The sequence below is a fragment of the Pantherophis guttatus genome, chromosome 2 (genome assembly GCF_059756535.1).
Source record: "Pantherophis guttatus breed Tessera chromosome 2, ASM5975653v1, whole genome shotgun sequence".
Classification (NCBI taxonomy): Eukaryota; Metazoa; Chordata; class Lepidosauria; order Squamata; family Colubridae; genus Pantherophis; species Pantherophis guttatus.
The window spans coordinates 97,432,597-97,448,312 of record NC_142064.1 but is presented as its reverse complement, the minus strand read 5'-3'; positions in this window follow the sequence as shown (position 1 = coordinate 97,448,312).

Here is a 15,716-nt window from a genome sequence, read left to right as displayed (position 1 = left end):
CCAGCTGTCTGCAATTAATCTCGCCAGGCTCAAGGTTGACTCAGCCTTCCATCCTTTCTAAGGTAGGTAAATTGAGGACCCAGTTTGTGGGGGCAATAAGCTGACTTTGTATAAATATACAAAAGTATGAAGGCTATTGCTTAACGCATTGTAAGCCGCCCTGAGTCTCCGGAGAAGGGCGGCATATAAATCAAATTTAAAAAAAAAATCCATGCTACATTCAAGTTGGTCTTCTTTCTCTTGCCGTTTTCCAGAATCATCCTGTCAATTAAGAGCTGATATTTTGCTCCTCTGCTGTTTGTGCGGTTTCTCTGCTTTCTTCTTAGCTGAAAAGAGCTTGTTTTCAACTAGCTCCTGTTGGACTGCATCAGCTGCAACAACAAGTTAGCAATTTGAAAGCTGTTGGTAAACAGCTCATTGGCCTATGGTTGTCTGGTGCTGCCCCTTTTCTTGGATCTTTCATTATCATCCTTCAATGAAGACAATCTTAGTCTGTTGTTTCTGTGCTGTCCTAGATGCTCAGTTATTCTTCTTTCGGTTCCTCTTGTTTTTCACTTAGAGGATTTGACAGTTTCTGGGGAGAAGGCAGAGGAGACGGTGCCTGGTTAGGGAATAAAAATGATTCAATAGCTATACTGGTTTCCTCTACTGCTGACTACCCTGGTTTGCCTCTACAATTTGAGCTAATTTTGGCAAGGCTCTCATTGCACTGGATAGACCTTGGTATTTCTTCCAATACTGCTTCTATGAATACTTCATGTTGTATAATAAATGGTTGTTGATCTGCTTGAATTGATCCTGAGCTCTGTAGCCCATTTGTCACCAGATATCCAGGAATTCATACATCTATCATGGCCCTGGTTGACAACCAATCTGGTATGGATTTCCTTTCTGTAAATTGTATTGTTTGTGGGAGAGACATTCTTTGTCTGGCTCCTCTGATGAGACCCATCTAGTATGCTTGAACCTCTGGCATAGCTCTCATCTTTCTCAGAGCATGCAAGTCCCACAACCACATCAAGGTATTGTCTCGTTGGGGGATTGTTGTTATTATATTCTCAGCTTCCTACTTTACCTGGCTTTCATTTTGGAATATGTTCAGGAGTTTACTGTTTTACTGTAAGGGATTCACTCCTAGTTCTCAAATAGCCTGTAGATTATTTGAGCTATTTGGGAGCTGAGAGTGAAACCTTTCAACTCGCATCACTGGAAAAACAATAAATTTGTGAACTTGTTTTCTTTAAATAAAAAAAAAAAAAAGCCCAGGGAGAAGTACAAAACTGGAAAAGAAAATGAATAATTAACAAACTGGGCTGGGTTTTGAACTACAGTCTTGTCTATGCTAAATGAAGATCTTAACTACTATGCTATTTCAGCAGGGCTGATAATGTACGATAAAGAAATAATTAGAGTGCATGCTGGAAAGAAGGTTTTGGGTTTTTTTAAATTGCTGTTTGTTGTGCCTGCATGTATCTGTATCTTGATCTACATCTTGGTGCTTTTTACCTTGTTTATACAAAGATAACTTGGTCCTAGAATGTTGTTTTTGTTTCAGGCAATACCTGTTTTGACAACTGATGTGCCATTTAAACAATGACAGAAGGAGATATCTAAATTTATGTGGCAGGGGATAAAAACCTGAGTTCAATATAAGGTATTACACAGGGGTGAAATCCAGAAGGTTCTGAAAGGTTCTGGAGAACTGGTAGCGGAAATTTTGAGCAGTTTGGAGAAGCAGTAGCAGAAATTTTGAATAGTTCAGTGAACCGGCAAATACCACCTCTGGCTGGCCCCAGAGTGGGGTGGGAATGAAGATTTTGCAATATCCTTCCCCTGAAGTGGAGAGGGAATGGGGATTTTGCAGTATCCTTCCCCTGGAGTGGGGTGGGAATGGGGATTTTGCAGTATTCTTCCCCTGCCACGCCCACCAAGCGACACCACACCCACCAAGCCACTCCCATAGAACCGGTAGTAAAAAAAATTGGATTTCACCACTGGTATTACACAATGGAAAGGAAAGAGGAGGATTGGATCTGCCTGATTTGAAATTATATTTTGCGGCTTATTGTTTGGTTTAGAAGAAAGAGTGGATGCTGCTTAGAAATAGAAGGTTCTTGAAGTTTGAAGGATACAGCCTGAAATGTTGGGGGGGGGCATGGATTTTTACAGTATGTCAAAATTAAGGTTAATGTGTTAGATGTGCCATATTGAGAATATGGAATAGATAGTTGTGCCTGAAAACATCTTTGTGGTTCTCAGCACAAAAAGCATTTTATAGATGAGAAAGAATATGAGCTTATTATGAGACTAGGTGGATACCCGTGCTCTGCTACGAAACTATGTGATGGAGTTTGTTAAATTGACACTTACATCTTGAAACTTAATGAGTAGCTACAATCAGCCTCTCCTATCCTCTCCTCTCCCTCAGCCTTGCCCCACAGAAACACCTATCCCCTCCTCTCCCTCAGCCTTGCCCCACAGAAGCCTCCCCTATCCTATCCCGTTCTCTCCAGAGTTATTTTCCAAGTTGGGAGGGGGAGTAGGACATCTAACTAATTAGCATCAGAGCATGTTATAATAATATAGGAAATATTAATGCTCTGATGGTCATTTCGAAAAATACTTTCTTAGTGAGCACCTAGAAGCCAAGAGGAACATATGTGGCAAATTTCAAGTTTGTAGGATTTACCCTTTTGGAGATTTTGTGATTACGGTGCGAGTGGTTTTTGCTTTTATATATACAGTATAGATTAGTAGAATTTTTTCAAGTGGAATATAAAATCAAATCAAAAGAAGAACTGATGGTAAAGGGAAATAGTTGTCAATAGTTCTCTTATTTACAATAATTAGAAAGATTTAAAATAGGCAAAAGAATTAATAGAACAGAACAGAATAGTATATTTTATTGCCCAAATGTGATTACACACACAAGGAAATCATCTCCATTGCATAAGCTCTCAGTGCACATGCAAAACAACAAAGTAATAATAATCATAATAACAAAGTAATGATAATCATAATGATACCAATAAGAGAAGGTAGTGGAACAAATGAGAAGAATAATAGTAATATGGCTGGAACATTGTAAGATTGAAGTTTGAACTAGAACTGTATACAAAAGATGAATGTTAAAATGTATAAACTTTCATTGAAATTTGAATTGGAAGAATGAATGAAAGAATGTATGATAAAAATGAATTAAAATTGTGGTCATAATATACAAATGGAACAATGGGGAAAATGTGATTGAAAGGATTGAAATTTATACTATGTTATAATCTTAAAAATAATATTTATGAAGTGACATACTGTTGGTATACTATCATTCTCCAGAGAAATTGTTTAGAATGTATAAAGACACTTCAAATTTAGGTTGGAAATGTGAATAATAACATAGGACATTTTATCATGCTGGGTGGATGTGTAAAAAGCTTTTAAAATGTTGAATTTAAATATATACCCTGATTCAGAGGATTTTAAAAATTAATATACAATGAGAACAGAGGTTTTTCTTTTGGAGTTGATGGACTAACAGTTGAAAAAAATATATGGAACTTTGTTTTTGTACAAGATATCTGCAACAAGATTATTTTGTGCACAAAGATGGAAAGATTCGGCACCACCTACAATGGAGGAATGGATGGTGAAGATAATGAAACTTGCTGAAATGGTTAAATTGACTTCTTTTGTCAGAGAAAAGACAATACCCACTTTTATTGCTAACTGGAAACCCCCTACAGATTTTTTGCAGAAAAAATAATGAACTTAAGATTTATGGTTTCGATGATTAGACAGGCTAAATTACAGCAAGAAAAGAATCATGTTGTAACCATGGAGTAAAAATATATGTATAATTATAACTGTTGTAAAAAAAAAAGTCAGAAGTTATTTCTTTGTATTTTTTTCTTTTCTATTTTTTCCCTTTCTTGCGCTTTTAATTTTTTTTCTTTAATTTCTTTTTTTTCTTTTTCTTACTTTATATTAACTTGTATTCATTTTTATTTTCCTTTTCAAAACCAGTGGCTAAGACGCTGAGCTTGTCGATTGAAAGGTTCAGCGGTTCGAATCCCTAGTGCCGCATAATGGGGTGAGCTCCCGTTACTTGTCCCAGCTTCTGCCAACCTAACAGTTCAAAAGCACGTAAAAAATGCAAGTAGAAAAACAGGGACTACCTTTGGTGGGAAAGTAACAGCATTCTGTGTGCCTTTGGTGTTTAGTCATGCCGGCCACATGACCACGGAGACGTCTTCGGACAGCACTGGCTCTTCAGCTTTGAAACGGAGATGAGCACCGCCCCCTAGAGTCAGGAACGACTAGCACATGTGTGTGAGGGGAACCTTTACCTTTATAGAAAAGTGACGTATGTGTATGCATATATGTATGTGTGTGTTTTCTTTCTACAGTTTTCCTGCAGGTGTTTTGTATGTGCATCTATGTTTCTATCTGTCTGTGTGTGACAACTGAGTATGGATCCATTGGTGACAACTGGAATTAACCAACTGGCTTGTTGCCTGAGCCTGACATTGTAGGTTGAGAGTGACTGGCCCAGAGTCACCCAGTCGGCTTTCAAGTCTAAAGTGAGACTAGAATTCACAGTCTCCTGGTTTTTAGCATGGTGTCTTAACTACTACACCAAACTGATTGGCTCTGGCTGTCTCTTCCTGCATTGTATTATCAGAAACTCTAGGCCAGGTTAATTTTAGTTAAAACCAGAAAGTAATGACACCCGGGCAGGTGGGCAGAGCTTTGCTCTGCCATCGCTACTGGATTGCCAAACCACCGGCCAAGATCGCTACCGAACTGGGCAATCTGGCCCGATCCAGGAGCATTTCACCCCTGCTCTAGGCCATACAGAAGACGAAAGAGTCCAGATATCGCTCCTTTCCAGGTTGTTATTATCAACCCCCAAGAAACATGAGATGCAGGCATCTTAGCAGGTCCTCCCAGCTGCTCTGAGAGACTCCTGAAGCAGAACACAAAGGAGACCGACAGCTCCCAAGTCAGAAATGACAAGAGAAGTCCCAGGAGAAAGCAAAACACCAATATTTATGCAGGTCTTTGCAAAAGCGGGAAAGAGAGAAAGAAAGCAGGCTGCATTGTTGGAAGTGCCTACTTTTTAAGTATGTTAAAGAATGGCTAAAAATTTATTCATATGAAATTCTGTTGATGGAAAAAGCCTTGGAAAACTTAGATCTCATTTCCCCGGGAGCCACTGAGATGAGAATAAATAATTACATGCTGAGAGATTACTGTGAACTTTGCAAAAGAAAGAAGGGGGGAAAAAAACCTTGTGTCATTTGTAAAACGGGTACTGGGGAATTTAGCCAAAAGGAAGCACACGTTTGTAGGGAACCGGAGGAAAAAACAAACTGCCTGAATTAAAATTTATAAATCTGTGAGTTGTTTTTCTTTTCCCTTTCACCTGGGGCTGGAATCTGCAGATAGGAAAAAGGAGCAGAACGATAAGGAAGTCAAAACTTTCAGAAATGGAACTGGCAAGAGCAAAGCTATGGCTTGTGTCAAAGGCAGCACCCATCTCTCCCACCACCAAAATATATATATATATATATCTTTTAACAGATATTAACCAGGGTGGAAGTCTACTATCTTGCAGAAAGAGCATTACAGGCCATTCCTCAATTTATAGCCATTTGCTTACTAATCATTCAAATTTACAACAGCACTAAAAAAAAAAGGTGACTTACAACTAGTCCTCGCACTTATGACCCTCACAGGATTCCCCACAGTCACATGATCAAAATTCAAACACTTTGTAACTGGCATATATTAACAATGATTGCTGTGTGTCATGTGATCACTATTTGTGACTTTCCCAATCATCTTCTGACAAGCAAAAGGGAGTTGGAGCCTGATCCTCATTAGCTTCCCAACCCAGAAAAAAATCAGCTACTTAATTTATATATTAAGTATCTAAAAAAAGGAAATCAAATTTGATAACCAATATATTGTTTTACTCAAATTTGCCTTCTCCGCCATTGCCCCCACCCTTTGGAACATTCATCTACCCAGAGGTGAGGCACACCCCCCCACACACACACACACACATTCTCCTGGCCTTTTGGAGCCTGAGTGGCGTAGGAGGCTAATGCCTCCTACTAAGGCAGCATTTAACATCCAGCTGCCTGCAATTATTGCGAGTTCAATTCTCACCAGGCTCAAGGTCGACTCAGCCTTCCATCCTTTCTAAGGTGGGTAAAATGAGGACCTGGTTTGTGGGGGCAATAAGCTGACTTTGTATAAAAATATACAAAAGTATGAAGGCTATTGCTTAACGCATTGTAAGCCGCCCTGAGTCTCCGGAGAAGGGCGGCATATAAAAATAAATAAAAATAAAATAAATAAAATAAATAAAAATAAAATAAAAATAAATTTCGAGAATGCCCGAAGATCTGTCTCTGCCTACTCGCTTGGGGCCCACATAGGAGCACCCAGCCATGGGGCTGGCTAGCACTTTGAACTGCCATTTTAATTTTAAATTTTAATTATTCTATTTTTGTTTTAACTGCCTATTATAATATTGATATATAGCTTTTATATTTTTATGTCATATTAGTCATCCCACCCAGAGTTGATCAGTGAGAGACCTGGGCAGTTTCTAAATATATATATATGTGGGTATATGTGAATGTATCTCTCTCTCTCTCTCTCTCTCTTTCTCTCTCTCTCTATCATCTATCTATCTACATATACCTATACAGTACATATACATATCCACGCATGTGTGTGTGTATGTGTGTGTTTGTGCATGCAAATATGTAATGTGTAATGTGTAATATGCAATATGCAATATGCAAAAGTAAAAGTAAAAGAAGTAAAAGTAAAAGTAAAAGTAAAAGTAAAAGTAAAAGTAAAAGTAAAAGTAAAAGTAAAAGTAAAAGTAAAGGAGTCCCTGCAAATTTTACTCCACTAGTCATTAATCATAGGGGGCAGTCCTCATCTCCATTTCAAGGCCATTGAACCAGCACTGTCTGAAGACATTTCTGTGGTCATGTGACCAGCATGACATCACCAAGTCCTGTTTCCTTCCCACTGTAGTGGTACCTATTTATCTATTTGCATTTGCGTGCTTTTGAACTTCTAAATTGGCAGGAGCTGGGGCAAGGACAGGAGCTCACCCTGTCACATTGCGCTCAGGTCTTGAACTTGGGTTGCTGCCTTTCCAGCCGATAAGCTCAGTGTCTTAACCACTGAGCCACCATGTATATGTATAAATGTATATATTTGATATTTTAGTAGCAGTATCTCTGTTATATGGCATAAAATAATCCCAGGGTTTTAGGACAAAAAAATTACTTAATAATACCTAATGGAAGTATTTATGATTCTTACCCACTGTTGTGGGTAAGAGGCCCACTGCGGCCTCTGACCCGGCGCGGATCTCGCCTTGCTCCTTGGTTTACCGAGGAGCTGAGGGAGATGAAGCGCCGGAAAAGACGCCTAGAGAGTAGTTGGAGAGCTAGTCTTTCTGAATCGGACCGGACACTGGTTAGATCCCATATTAGGACTTACCTAGTGGTGATAAAAGCAGCAAAATGTACGCATTTTGCTGCTCTTATTGCGTCATCAGATAATCGCCCGGCCGCCCTGTTTAGGGTGACCCGCTCCCTGCTCCACCAGGAAGCGCGGGAGGACCCCTTGGAGGGAAGAGCCGAGGACTTTGTTCAGTATCTGTATGACAAAATCACTCAGATTCGAGAAGGTCTGGACTCTGACTGGGTAGATCCAGCGAGAGTGACGGAGGCAGGTCTTGAGACTGTTATCTGGGATGAGTTTGATCCTGTGACCCCAGATGACGTGGACAGGATTCTGGGTAGATTGAACGCGACCACATGTTTGTTGGACCCGTGTCCCTCCTGGTTAGTGCTGGCTTCCCGGGAGGTGACGCGAGGCTGGCTCCAGGGGATTATAAATGCTTCATTGGGTGAGGGTGTCTTCCCCGCCGCCCTTAAGGAGGCGGTGGTGAGGCCCCTCCTCAAGAAGCCTTCCCTGGACCCGGCAATATTGGCTAATTATCGTCCAGTCTCCAACCTTCGTTTTGTGGCGAAGGTTGTTGAGAGTGTGGTTGCGGGACAGCTTCCCCAGTACCTGGATGAAGCGTCGTATCTGGATCCGTTCCAGTCGGGTTTCAGGCCTGGTTACAGCACGGAAACGGCATTGGTCGCGTTGGTTGATGATCTCTGGAGGGCTCGGGACAGGGGTTGTTCCTCTGTCCTGGTCCTGTTAGATCTCTCAGCGGCTTTTGATACCATCGACCATGGTATCATGCTGCACCGGTTGGAAGAGTTGGGGGTGGGAGGCACCGTACTAAGGTGGTTCTCCTCCTTTCTCTCCGACCGGTCGCAGTCTGTGTTGACAGGGGGGCAGAGGTCGACCCCGAGGCCCCTCATATGTGGGGTGCCGCAGGGATCGGTCCTCTCGCCCCTTTTGTTCAACATTTATGTAAAGCCGCTGGGCGAGATCATCCGTGGTTTTGGGGTGGAGTACCATCAGTACGCTGACGACACCCAGCTGTACATCTCCACCCCGGATCACCCCAACGATGCCCTTGAAGTGATGTCCCAGTGCCTGGAGGCCGTACGGATCTGGATGGGGAGGAACAGGCTCAGGCTCAACCCATCCAAGACCGAGTGGCTGTGGTTTCCGACGTCCCGATATAGTCAGCTAATGCCATCGCTGACTATTGGGGGCGAATCATTGGCCCCCACGGATAGGGCTCGCAACTTGGGCGTCCTCCTGGATTCACGGCTGTCGTTAGAAGAGCATGTGACGGCCGTGTCCGGGAGGATTTTTCATCAGGTTCGCCTGATCCGCCAGTTGCGTCCCTATCTAGATCGGGACTCCCTACACACAGTCACTCATGCCCTCGTTACTTCTCGTCTGGATTACTGCAATGCTCTCTACATGGGGCTCCCCTTGAGGTGCACTCGGAGGCTCCAACTGGCGCAGAGTGCGGCCGCGCGGGTGGTGATGGGAGCGACATGGAGTTCCCATGTGACACCTCTCCTGCGCGAGCTGCACTGGCTCCCGGTGGTCTTCCGAGTGCGCTTCAAGGTTCTGGTTATCACCTTTAAAGCGCTCCATGGCTTAGGACCTGGTTATTTACGGGACCGCCTGCTACCACCAATAGCCTCCCACCGGCCAGTATGCTCCCATAGAGAGGGGCTCCTCCGGGTGCCGTCGGCCAAACAATGTCGGCTGTCGGCCCCTAGGGGGAGAGCCTTCTCTGTGGGGGCACCTACGATTTGGAACGAGCTCCCCCCGGAGATACGTAGGATCCCGGATCTGCGCACCTTCCGCCGCGCACTTAAGACTTTTCTATTTTATCAAGCTGGCCTGGCCTAAATCTTCCCCCTTTTTAAATGTGGAAATTTTAAATTTTTAAATTTTAAATTTGTCTTTTTATAGGGGTATGGGTAAGGCATTTTAAATTGGGGAGCCATCTTAGATTTAATTCTGTTTTAAACGTATTTTAATTGTTTATATTGTATGTTTTTAACTTTGGCTGTGCACCGCCCCGAGTCCTTCGGGAGAGGGGGCGGTATAAAAATCTAATAAATAAATAAATAAATAAATAAATAAGTTCCAACCTTGCTGTTTATATCATCTTCTAGAGTCATCCAACATTTGTTGGGCCAAAGTAACATTAATGCAGACAGACCTGATATTTCTTCCATGTTGGCTGGGTGATGCTATAAAATGCTATAACTAGTACAGAAATGACCTTTGAGGAATAAACTGTGGTGGGTGATTCAGCTTTTCAATTGAACAGAACTTGACTTTTTTTGCCTATGCAGGAATATCATTATTAAGCTTTCCGTGAGGAAACTTTTTAATATTCACTTACATGAGGCTTTATAGCTCTTTTTGCACACATAACCAGTAGCTATTTGTCTTCTTTTTCTGACAGCTTCACAAAATAGGAGATTAAAATGTCACATCCATCTGGCTTTATAATATAAAGTGATAGACACCTTTGACCTGTATGAGAAATGGCAGCATCCCAGTTAAGATACATGAACGAAAGCACAAGTTCATATGGATATTTAAAGAGTACAAAAATGCAGGATTAATATTTTTTCCCCAAGTTCCAAGATATTTTTATTCTTCCGCCTCTATGAACTGGGGACCTCTTCTTTGTCAATTACTCTTCCAAATTAATCGGGCAGGAATTATATGGTCTTTATCACAATTAACACCAAGGCTTCTTGATAGATTTCATTCAAAATATGCATTCAGTGCTCCACTCAATCACTTGCCCAATCAAAGCAATCGAATATACTCAATTCCCAACCATAAGCTTTCAAAGAGTCAAAAGGTTTATGCAATCTTCCCAAATAATGAAGTCCTAGATGCATCTAGATGTTACCTCTTAAATGCAAGGATAGTTTATCCATGATAAAGTGTAAGAGAAATGACTAGGTCTCCACCAGTGGTGGGTTGCCCCTGGTTCGCACCAGTTCTATAGAACCGGTAGTAAAACCGGTGGGAGGCTCCGCCCATCGACCCCGACATCGTCAAAACGCTTCTGCACATGTGCAGAAGCTTCTGCACTTGCACAGAAGAGCGTGCGCATGGCCCCGCTGTGAACCAATAGTAAAGGTAAGTAGAACCCATCCCTGGTCCCCACTCCAGCATAAGAAATTCCAATTCCACTGGAATAGCTGCCCAGGATATTAGATGGGACCCTGAAGAAGTTAGTATCTAAGAATAGCATCTGAATGATAGCACAGTAACCTTCATCTTATGGCCAGTTGTTTAATGACTATTTGAAGTTACAATGGACCCCTCAAAAGCTACTTACATCCATTTATGAACTAATGACAACCACACACACAACCCTGCATTTTGGATGCAAATGGCTCACCTTTATGGCCATTTGCAGAGTCCCATGGTCACATGACCATGTTATGTGACTTTTTTTTTCCCTATTTTCTGCCATTTACTTTTGATTTCTACCCAAAAAAAAAAAAAAAGCCCACTGGGGAAAATTAACCTAATAATTGTTGTGTTCATTTAACAACTACCACAACGATGTCAAAAAAAATTGGGGTCTGCTCATGTGACATCTTAATTTACAACCGCAATGGCTTAACAACTGTAATTAGGGGCTATATTACAGACATAAATCAAGGACTACTTGCATTTGCCTATCAGATGACTAGTAAGAGATGGCTTGCCAAATAACAGGAGGCAAGGTCAGAAATGGATCCAGCAGCAATTACAGAGCAGTGAACCAGTTTTCCTGAAGCTGTAAAACTGATAAAAATGCCTATATATTTGCAAAGGCTCCAAGGATTGCCTCCAAGAATCCATAAGAGCATTAAATGTCAATTAAAAGAATGGCAATGTGGCTGTGACCTTTGTAATTTCCCTGTTCCTCACGGGGCTTCTTTCTTTGCCAGTGGCAATTGGGAGAGAAAGAATTATGTGGCTTCATTTCACAAGAACCCAGGGAGGAAGTATCTTCTGTGTATGCACACCCAAGCGTACATAATACGAAGGCCCTCAAAGTGGTCGTTGTGGAGCCTTTGAGACCTTGTAGTCATTGTGAGACTTCAAGGAGCAACTATACTGCAAGTAAAGCAGCCATTTAGATGGTTGGAATCGCCTTAGTAAGTGCCTTAACTGTTAAATGTGACTTGGGTATTAGTGCATCAGTGGAGAATAGTAATAAAAAAGTTTTGAGTGTTAATAATAATGGAAGTGTGGCTGCAGAGTGCAAAAATCATGCATGTTGCTATAACAGTGGGCATTGGTTTCAATCAATATCTTCCCTCCTTTGTTGCAATCTAGTTCCCCTTAGTGATTATCCATCTGGGGGAAAGATGCTGTTCTCTCAAATATTGGAAAACAAATAAATATAAATGTAATTATATTGTTTATATTCCTCATTAGATACAGATTTAAAAACTGCAGAGAAATTCTGTTCCTTCTGCGATTTTGCATTTGTTAGCACTTTTTAAATGCATATAATTAACTGGAATGTTGCTATCAGCAGCTCTATATAGGTCCAGTTTAGCACTTCTAGAGTGGAAGAAGATATAGAGAGCAAAACAGGAAAATTTAATAAATAAATAAAATAAAGAGTAACTTCCATCTCTAAACATTGTTCGACAGCATGTAAGCTTCCGTGGTTTTAATCAGTAAATTAATTATTTAAAGGTTTTGTATTTTCCCAAGACAAGTGCTTAGTTTAATTTAGTTTAAATTCTATTGTGTAATTGGATTGTATTAGCGTTTTCTATCTAAAATGAACAGTAGCTCTTATTTCCTATATTACTTTGCCCATGATTTAATATCTCCCAAAAATATTGTTCTTGAACTTTAATTAATGTGGAAATGTATTTCCATTTAATACATTTATCAATCGAACTACCAAATCCAGGGGGAGTTTTTTTGCATCAAAAGTATCAGTTAGTACTTCAAAGTTTGTATAGCAAGACACACTGAATAGTTCTAATATCCTTCTATTTAGAATCCAGATCCAGAATAATTGAAGAACCTTAAAACTAGGCACAAAAGGTTTTTGACATTTTTCACCAAATAATACACCTAACAAAATTGGGTGGATAAATTCTCTCTCAACCCAACAATTTCTAAGAGGCAGAACTTCCCTGACATGGTAACAGTACCATAACTGAAAAGGCCCCAAAGGAGGCATTTCCATATTATGTTTTCCCTAAATTAGCAGCCAAAGAGGCTGCAACCAATGGGGCAAATGAAAGATAGGATTTTCATATCCCCCCCCAACCCACTTTCTAATAAAATCAATGCAAGAACATCAAAACCCATCCATGGACCTTCTCTGATGTTGCCTTTGCTTTTGAAAACATTTTTCTACCTAATTGTTTTTCATTCATCTGAAAAGGATGATAGGAAAAATGGAGGAGACTTTCTCCAGTTGGTAAACAATACAGATAAGAGGAAAATGAGATTTCTCTGTATATTCCACTAAGACTCAATCTGTTGTCAACAGGGGATTGGAGTAGGAGGGGCCTTTGCCACGAACATTCAAGACTACATATTGGTTCATGATTTCATGGTGTCTAACTAGCTAAGAATATATTGTGGACAGCCAAGAAAACAACCCAATGGCTCATCAAATCAACGGAAAGTTCTCATTCAATGATCAGACCCGAATTATTCTATTTAGGACACATTAAGCAAAGACCCAGCTCTCTGGAAAAGTCTGTAACGGTGGAAAAGGTAAGAGAAGAAGAAGACAAACAGCAGCAAGGTGGATGGACTCAGTTACACTGGAGATGAATGCACAATGGGAAGACTTGAAAGATCAAGTTAGGGATAGATCGTCATGGAGAAAATCTACATGGTTGCTAGGCACCAAAAATTACTTACGATGGCATATAATCAATCAATCCAAGCTTGCAGTGAAAAGTGTATGAAGAACAATAGTCAACTGATTGGAGTCTGTATAGAGAGTTGTTACAACACATCTCACATTCCACTGAATTGTCCATTGTATCATACACGGGGCTGTTCTGCCCCAGCTACGGATCCCAAAGAACGCAGCACACACAAAGTCTGATTTAATATGTCATTAAATCTCATTAATCACTCCGACTGTATTGTGGAAAACACATCTTTTTATTAGTTAACAAATCTTCAGAAATGTCAAAAATATGGCAAGATATTGCTTGATCATCATTGCAGTAAGGAAAGGGGCACAATCAGGCTTATTGGATTATCGCATATTAGAATGTGTTAGCTGCATCCTTCTTTTTTAATACTTTAGTTCACAGGTTGTTGCTGGTGTTTTATTTTGTATTTTGGTCTATGAGCAACAAATAAATGTTGAACTTACTCACAGTTGAAGGCCAAAAGCAGATATGATGCTGAAGATTCAGCCAGATTTCACACCAGCTTTGCTTGATAGGATCTGTCTGTAGATTTCTGAGTTTGATTAGATCAGGAGATGGGCAAATAAATGTTCAGACTTCTTCCTTAGGCCATTTTTTTAGTCTTAATCCTTCTTTACTATTCACATTCACATAGATGCTACCACAAATGTTGGCGAGGGAAGATGCAAGGAGATGCACTTTCAATGATGCTGTATTTTGTGTTTCTCTACTTTCTTCTCATCAGTTAAAATAGAATAGAATAGAGCTGGAAAGGACCATGGAGGTCTTCTAGTCCAGCCCCCTGCTCAAGCAGGAGATCCTATACCATTTTAGACAAGTGGCTGTCCAGTCTCTTCTTAAAAACCTCCAGTGATGAAGCTCCCACGATCTGTGAAGGCAAGCTGTTCCACCAATTAATTGTCCTGACTGTCAGGAAGTTTCTTCTTAATTCCAGATTGCTTCTCTCTTTGATTAGTTTCCAACCATTGTTTCTTGTGGTCATTGTCAAGTATTCCAGGTTGTCATTGTCAAGAATGGGTGACATCTAATATCATGATTACCACTCACAAGACTGCATCTTTGTTCTTCTGTAAATATCAAGTGTAATAAATATCTCAAATGAGCCACAGTTTTTTTTTTAACTGCAGCCTTGTGACAAAGCAATGCCTTGGTGGGAGAGCATGTTCTAACTCCCTTTATACTATTTCTCCCAGACTCTCTCATTCAATGCCTTTTTTAAAATCAATAAAAGATTTAATTTCCTCCTTTTTGTGGAAGCATGGTCCTTCTGCAGCCAATTAAAGCCAAAGACAACCTGATAATGTTAAAACGGTAACAAGCTTTGTCTACCATTTTCAATTTAGACCTAGTTATTCCTGCTACCGCCAGGACATTAGGGAGGTCCATTATTTGCTTGAGTAATTGCTGGGGACAGGCCAGAGCAATTTATGTGCAAGCAAAACTATCATTGCTAGAGCACCAGTCCATGAACCTCAAGGCACACATTACACATTCCTTTTTTTAAAATCAGAAATGGGGGAGGCAATGGCCAAGAATTTTTGTTTTCTTTTCAGAAGCTGTGCAAAGTTGTAAAGGCCATTGGTACTAACTGATTCTGCCAGCGTTAATTTTAATTCTGATCAAAAAGGTGCTTCTGCTGTTTTTCTGGGGAATTGGTCTCATTGAACTCAACTGGGCAAGCATGAATTCTCCTGAACTGTGCAAACAGCAGTTTATTCAAACTTTGTATTGGAGGCAGAAGTGCTCTGCAAACATTTTTAGTGGCCAGAAAAAAAGCATATACACACCTACCTTGAAATAAGCTATACCCATTTCCAAACTAGTGATTGATAGGAGTGTGTCATCTAACCATCACTCAGCAGTAGTGGGGACAGAATTTTTATTGCAGTCATAAAGTCTGGGTGAGGAAATGGCCTTAATGTAGTGTAGTAATGGCTTACATCTAAAGAGGCACACTTACATATTTATTTATTGCACTCACATCACACCAAGTGCCTCACTTTTGAGAATAGGGCTATGCAACAACCGAATGAGTTGTGCTCAGAGCATTGGTGGCACATGTCATGGATACCTTGATCCAGTGTTTCTCGAACCTGGCAACTTTAAGATGTGTGGACTTCCAGAATTCCTTAGCCAGCTATGTAGGCTGGAGAATTGAACTCCACAGAGAAACAAAATCTCAGTGTGCCAGATATATTCTCAGTGTGCCAGAGAGAGAAATATCTGTCTCTACCTAGGATCGAACTCACAGCCTGCTGATTGAGAGGCGAGAGCTCCACCTCTAGGCCACCACACCACTTCTGGTGTCCCCACCCA